This window comes from Haplochromis burtoni, unplaced genomic scaffold (genome assembly GCF_018398535.1).
Source record: "Haplochromis burtoni strain Fernald_Lab_line unplaced genomic scaffold, NCSU_Asbu1 Contig_6, whole genome shotgun sequence".
In the NCBI taxonomy this organism is placed as follows: Eukaryota; Metazoa; Chordata; class Actinopteri; order Cichliformes; family Cichlidae; genus Haplochromis; species Haplochromis burtoni.
Genome location: NW_024582367.1, coordinates 3,604,200 through 3,612,406, shown reverse-complemented (window position 1 = coordinate 3,612,406; position 8,207 = coordinate 3,604,200). Strand labels below are relative to the sequence as shown.

General features: G+C 35.8%; 1 pseudogene; it reads left to right on the top strand.

The window, feature by feature from the left end:
• The first annotated feature begins 4,936 nt into the window (after positions 1–4,936).
• Positions 4,937–6,064, top strand: LOC102307787 (annotated as a pseudogene).
• Positions 6,065–8,207: the final 2,143 nt, after the last annotated feature.

The window sequence follows — 8,207 nt, the reverse complement described above, 5'->3', positions numbered from 1 at the left end:
AAAAATAAGAACAAATATCAGAACACTCAGACCTGGGTTTGCATAATAGGAACTTAAAGTTATGACGGTTATGAATTTTAGTTTTTGATTGTATTTCATACCCATGGTAAAATTTGAAAACCTTTACATTATTTTACTTTAAGGAGAAATTAGTCTGGGATTTTATGCGATACAATGAGAAAAGCTGAGGTTGACTTACTGATGCTTTTGATGCCTGGTGGTACAGATGATTAGGGAAGGCCACGGTGTCCTCCACCTCAGTGGTGTTAGTTGAGTTGTTACCCTGGATCACACACAGAACCAGACTTAGAGTTGAAGTGCAGACACTAAGTCTGAATAATTTAATTTAATAAAATTCAACAAAATTTTAAGCCTATTAAAAGAAACACACTCACCATGGTTTCAAGTAGATTCAGAGTCTCTTCGTTGTGCTGTTTAAATTTATGATCCATCCATTTGCAGCTCAGCGAGGAGCCTGCAGTGAACAGACCAAGAAACAAGCAAGCAAAGAGAATCCTGCTGATCATTTTTTAAGGATGACAATTGTCGTTGTATGAAGCAGACTCAGATATCTCCTGTTCTGATGGAGCTGACATGCCCAGCAGCACTTATAGCAGAGCACACCTGTTTCATTTTCCATATTCACCTCTGTGGCTTTCACCTCAACAAAGGTGGGTTCTGATGTCACACATTTCAGACTTGGTTTCTATGGGAGCAAAAAAATCCCACATTAATTTTTTTTTGTCCGGTTCAGCTGTTGTATAAAGCAGAATAATGGTCTGCTTTGTTGTGCCACATATATTTGCTTTCTAAAGAGGAGCACTTGACCAGGTCATTTTCAAGTGTCTTTCATGACAAAAGTGCATACACAGACACTCACACTCACAGACACACACTGGTTTTCATATTTTAGTGAGGACATAATTGTGATATAATGCTTTCCCTAGCTGCTTACCCTAACCCTAACAAACAAAAATGAATGCTTAACTGCAACCCTTAGCCTAAACTTAGCCATAACCTAATTGCAACCCTGACACTAAAACCACATTTTAAACCTCAAAAATGCCTTCAAACTGGTGGGGACGGGCACTTTGTCCCTACAAGTGACTGTTGGTCCCCACAAATATAGCAGCATGCCAATTTTCTGTCCTTACAAAGATATCTGAACGTACAAGAACACACACTGCAAAATCGTATATTTGTTTGTGATCCAGCATGTCTGTTTGCTTTATCCTTGACTTTTCCTCCTACCCCCTTCTTTTCTCTCTTTTTCTGTTGTTTTCTTCTTATATTCCTCCGTTTTCTTCTATCCTTCTCCAGTTTGGCCTTCACCCCCGTCTGCTCAAGCATAATATCCATAACAATATGGATCATGAAATACTAACAGTATAATCCACAATGTGCAAAATATCCCCATAAATGCACAAATATAGAATAGTAAAGTGTAAAAGAAAAACATTTAAAAAGTATAGAAACGTTAGTGTTATAGGTATTTTACTGTGAGTATACATATAAATGTTTTTAAAGCCTAAACATTTAACTTATATGTCCTTACTTAAATGCACGTTGCATGGATGAAATTTCCGCAATTCATGATGATTAAAAAACAAACAAACAAACAAAAAATGTTTACATTTACGCACTCTCTCCAGTGTGGTGGTTGTAAGTGTATATTAAAGCTTTTGAATGGAGTCACATTTCACAGTTACTTCTAGTTGTGATTGTGCCATAAAAGGGAAGTTCTTACACGGAGAAAAAAAAGTGGCTTCGTGACTCTTTGGCCTACAGTGACGCTCATTCATACGAACCAGTCAGCGAAATTTCACCTTGTTTTATCGAGAATATCTGCTTCACCGTGGGAACCAGGTGAAGGGGATTGTCCTTCACGATCAGTGGGGAAATTAGAGCATATTTTCAGCCTTATATAAATCAAAAATGTGCCAATATGTGCTTTTGCTAATGCTTTTGTTATATTCTTCTTCCCTTATTTTGGTCTAACTTGTTTTACAACTTTTTGTTTTATTGCATTTGTCTGTTTTGCCAAAGGACAAGACATGTGAAACAAATTATTAGTGCATGTCTAATCACTAAAAATTCCAACGCAGCGCGGTACTGAATTATAATATGATATCCCCGATGCAACAAGTGTATTTGTAAAATGTATTTCCTCCTATTCCATAATCATCCGTAAGTGGTATTATTGTAACTTGAAATGAAGGGGAAGAGCGCGTAAAGTTACGGGGTTGCCAAATGGTCAGGCGCAAAGTGCGCACAAGTCTTCAACGCTTCGCTGTCTCAGTAACTACAGATACATAAATCTCCTCTGGCATTAACATCAGTATCAATCACATTACGACCCTCCTCATATGCTGGCACTGATACAAGTGTTTGGTGCTGATTTATCGTCACGTTAATTCACATCGTTTGAATGTGTGGTGAGAGGTGAGTCCAGAAGAAGGGGGATGAGGCGGTACTGACCCCCACTGAAATATGACTTGCCCTCCACGAATGCCATAGGGTAAATTAGTGGCATCAAGGAAAATAATCCAGAGGTGTACACGCCAGCGAACTCAATATGTGGATATAAATGGGGAGAGTTGCTTGATGAAGGGAATATAACATGATTTGCTGCTAAATCTTTGTGCGAATCAGAACAATTTCATACTACATTGGTTACTCGGATGGAAGTAGGTGTTGAACTTGGCCCGCTTAAAGTCAGCAGCCAAAAGAAGAAGTTGAACTCAAATACTTTACTGGAGTACTGTTTTAATGTACGTGTACTTTAAGTACATTTTTATTATTTTTACTTCTTCTCCACTATAAATCATCTTACCTTACCTTATTTTACCTATTGGGGACAATATTTTGCACTATACTATTCGCGTTAAGGCTTTATTTACTGTTTACTAGTATTCATATCATACTCTAGAAATATTGATATCCAACCTAAGGAATTAAAATCTCCAGCAACAACAGTGAACAGGTGAATGAAGCACGCATTATGAGATCGTGCTTTTCCTGTAGCAGCTCCAAAACTGTGAAACGATCTGCCTTTAGAGATTAGACAGGCCTATTCTCTGCCTGTGTTTAAATCACTTCTGAAAACCCATCTCTTCACCCTGGCCTTTGACACCTCGGTTTTTTGTTTTAGTTGATTCTATGCTGTTTTATCTTGTTTTTTAAATATAAGGCTGTTTTAATTTTTATGTATTATGTGTTTTATTTTCTCTGTTTTTTTTATTGTATTGTTCTTAACTGAATTACTGTACAGCACTTTGGTCCTGTGCTGGGGATTTTAAAGTGCTTTGTTGCAAAAAGTTGGATTGAATTTTAAACTATTACTAAGGTATGATTATGCTGTTTTGTTAAGGAAAAGGTCTAACTGTTTCTTTTGTCACATTTTTCAGTTTAAGAATGTGTTTATGTACGTGACCATGCAGATAGACAGTAAGATAGTTAGATAGACAGATCAAGCACTCTTGCGCCCCCTGCTGAAAAGGAAGAACGGGCCTCACACAGTATTATACCGCATTAAAATGATTGATCGTGTTTATTGTTTATTGCTTATTTTTAAATCAAGGCTAAATTTCACTTATTTCTCATGCTATACTGTACTTTGTGTCTGTGAGGTATAACTGTACTTAATACATAAACTGACTCAAATTAAAATAGATAACTACATTCTTCCTCAATTTTAATTTTAGAAATAATAATAACAGCAATAAATACCTTTCTGATTCCAAGAGGAGGTGATCCTTTTATGCTATAAAATAATGCAAAAATATCTAATTTTGCTCAATGAACATTTTAAAGAATACAGAACAGACATAACATTTCATTTTCATTTAGATTTATATAAGATATATATATATATATATAATTATTATTATTTTAAAAATAATATATATATATGTATGTCTGGTATTTCACAATTATATAGTTACTTAATTTATTTCATTTCCACGGATATTTGTCATGGTTTTGTTTCCCCAGTCGTTCTTTCCATAGGCACAGTGTTTTCGGCCTGTTTGTTTTTTTTTCTGTTGTTCAAATTACCTAATTGCGCCTGTTTGAATAATAACCCTTTATGCAATACGTAAAACTGCAGATCTGCTTGTTCAGTATCCAGTGTGCCGTAAAAGGGAAGAAACTGTGTTGAGAAAGTGAAAGCGCCCTGGTGACTGGGCGCCTGAGCTGTGACGCTCATTCTTACGAATCGGTCAGTGATATTTCGCCTTGTTTTATCAGCGTGTGAACCAGATAACCTGGAGAAGGGGATTGTCCTTCACATTTTTATTAGGAAGATTAGAGTGGACTTTCATCCTAGTAGAAAAACGAAAGTCATGCAATATTATATTCAGCCTAAGACTGATAAGAGAGGGTGTCTTCGCTTAGACTTTTATTGTTCCTCTGCCAAAAATAATATTTAAATAAATAAAAAAAATAAATCTTATAGGCAATGATGGGTGATCATGGCTTGGTGTTTGCAACCTACTTGTATTAGCAGCTAAAATCCCAATAGTCATTATTACCATTTATATTTTTCAATATCAAATATCAAAGATCAAACATTTCAAATTGCCGCATCGGTCGTGAGCTGTGTCTGTTTTCACTTGCTCCGTGTTATGGCTGGTGTTTGTAGGCTGCTGTTTTACCAGGAGCCCTTTTATTTTATTATATAACTTATTCCTACTTGAGCCGATATTCTTACTTTTTGTACCCCAGTGATTGTTTCACACGATTTGGGATCTAATTAAATATGTTCGACTCTACCTGAATGCTGCGGTGAAAGCCACAGTTTACGTTCAGGTCCCGCAGGTAGAAAACGAAATATGTTGCTCTACCATAAATGCGGCGTTACAGGTCTGCTCCATCAGAACACCAGGAGACATCCGAGTTTGCTTCATAGAAGAGCAGTTAATACGTTTTGAAAATGATGATGAGCAGGATTCTCTTTGCTTGCCTGTTTCTCGGTCTGGTCACTGCAGCCTCCTCGCTGAGCTGCAAATGGATGGATCAAAAATTCAGACAGCACAACGAAGAAACTCTGAATCTACTTGATACCATGGTGAGTGCGCTCTTTTTAAGAAAACTGTAACAACATTTAGTGGTTTGAACTTGATGTTTGATTATTTTAACACACAAGCTGTGTGTTTCTGGTTGTTATACAGGTTTATAACTCCACCAACACCACTGAAGATGCTGAAGGGGAGGTCACTCTGGCTTTCCCTAATCATCTGTACCGCCAAGCGTCCAAAGCATAAGTTAATCTTAGCGTTTATTTATAAACTAATTATCTCTTAGTTCACAATGAGAGCACAGAACAATATCGCCTTATACATAAAACAGTCCAAATGGGCCACATGGCGCATATTTCTATGTGTTTTTCTTTAAACGTTAGCCCATAGTATCAATAATCTACACTGTTATGTAAATATTATATTGGTAATTTATGTGAGCCAAACAATATATTTCTGGCTACTGAATGTCTCTCTAATAGAGGAGGGAATTATGGTAATCTGTTCTTCTTCTTCCAGGCTGAGGATAAACTGGCTTTCACAGTTCAGATTCTGGAGGAGGTGGCTGCCCTGTTTGAGGAGGATCACAGCTCTGCATCATGGGAGGACAGCACAGTGAGGAACTTGCTCAATATTGTCAGCAAACAGGCTGAAGAGCTTCACTGTGTAAGTTCACTTTCAGTTAGGTTTTTATTACATTCGAATATGATACTTTACATGACATGACATATTCTTAATTGTCATTTTGCTTGTAATTAAATTAGATTGGGAGCCACAGTCACAAGAAGAAGAACTCACAGCTGTATTTCAGGACAAAAATGTATTTCAAAAGACTTTCAGATGATGTCCTAAAGAAAAAGGTAGGTCTTTATTATTTTTTTAAAACCAATTCTTTAATTAAACACCTCTGGTATATTTTACTAATGTTAATGTTGTTGTGTCTGTAGGGTCACAGTGCTGAAGCCTGGGAAGTGATCAGGAAGGAAACCAAAGCCCATCTAATGAGAGCAGAACAGCTGGCTTCATCTCTGCACACTGCCAACTAAAATCTGTCTGTTACATGAAAATGTATTCATTTATCTGCTTGCCTGTTACTTTTTGTATTTATTTATTTATCTATCTATTGACTTCTATTTATCGGTTGACTGCATCAGTATTTTCCGTGCTTACAAACGAAATCTAATATTTTCTATAACTTTTTTTGTCTTGACGTAATAAAAAAACACTTATTGCAAATGGATATTGTCAATCTTTTGAATCATAGGAAACACAATAAGAAACAGAAAAATAAGAAATTTAAACTTGTTTGTAATTATTACAAATAAGCGGTTTGGTCAGTTCAGTAAGGTTCAGTAAACGGGAGCATGAAAGTCTTACCTTTAGTCTGGAGCAGTTTATTTGTAGCTATAACTGCTTCACACTGGTTTAAGTCTTCTCTAACTGACTGATCTGTTTCTATTAACACTGATGGTCATTTTGCGTTGTTAGCCCCTCACACCTGTAGTGTTCAGATTTGCCTCTTGGTTATATTTTAATGAATTTTATGATGATGATCAGTAGATAATGAAAGCTGACAATTATTTGTCTGTCATTTCTTTACAAAGTTAATCTTGTGTTAAATCTCAGGTCTCTCTGTCTCTCTACACTTTGCCATTTTAAATGAAAGTTTATTGATTAATCCTTCTCTCCTGCCAGAGGTGTCACAGACCTTGCTTCAATGCCTCCCTTATGTAATAGGCTCATCCTTGTACAACATTCATCAATCCATCATGGAGCCTATGTCAGCTCTCATAAGGCTAAAGGAGGGACGTACTCTGAACAAGTCGCACAATGACACTCACAATACGACCAACTTTGAATCGCCTGTTGACTTAACCCATGTATACTTGTCTGTTCTGTGGGAAGATGCCACAAGAACAGAAAGAGCATCCAAACCCCACAACAATAAAGGACCCCTGTGACTGTGGATTAAAACCTGTGACTGTGTCACTGCAGTCAACAAAACTAAACACATCACAGCACTGTTCTGTTTTTTTTGAGTCTTCTGTTTAATTAGACATTTCAAATTTGTTCTTAAAGTTGTATCCTTCCCATTATGCCCTCGTTTAAATTGAACTATCGTGCTTTTCTTAGTTCTGCATTTATATATAAATTTACTATTGCAATGGTCGATGGCTTATTAAATATGTCCAAAGTTTCAGGTATTGTCAGAGTATGTACTTTGAAACAAACATGCATCTTAGGTTTTTCACCTGTCTTGGCTATATATGATGTCAGTGAGATGGGATATATTTAATATGGTCATTTCAGCAAGACAGATAGGAGATTTATGTAGAAGGCTGAGTATCCAATCAGAGGAAAGCTGGCTTCAAAAAGTGGAAAGGGCAAAAATGATTTGGTGCAAATAACATTTTCTTTTCTTCTTAATTATCAAGAAATGTAAACAAAGCATAGTTTACTATACTCCAGGTCTACTGAGAACATAAACTCTGGTTCTTTAGAAAGACTCCAACAGCTGATATTTTTAAAATGAAACAAAACATTATAAGTAGTAGGAGTTATAATGACTTCTCCAAAAGATTCTTGGATTATACGTGCTTTGCTTTGAAACTTGCTTATCTTGTTTAATGATTTTTATTAATGTTTTCATTTGTATTTTTCAGTAATCCATCACAGTGACACTGCACAATGTCAGCAGCATAGTGTATGAAGAAATTTGAATCAGGTTTTTTTTTCCCGTCCCCTTTAGCTAAATGTTGTGATATCTTATGATATCAATCTTATGATAAAGTGAGAGGAAAAGATAGACTAATCTGTTTTTGTAGTTTCTATGTTATACGTGCAGATCTGTCTTTGTGAACGATCAAAGAGATTTGTCTTTGGCTCGGCAGGTTTCTGATATTTGATTCTACCTATTAAAAAGCATCATCTGTGCAAATGCAACATCTGTTTACTTCGTTTTGCAGGAAAAAAAACATGTCCACTTTCTTTTTTAAATGGGAAATATTTATTGATTTCAGCATATAAAATGATACAGAAAATGTTCTGTTTAATTTAAAGTAAATTCACAAATAAATAAAGACATAACACAAATATTCACTTATACAAGCAATGTAAAAATCAGTAAATAAATTAGTAGATAAATAAGTTAAAAAATGACTAAATTAATACATCCTTCCTGTAACAGAC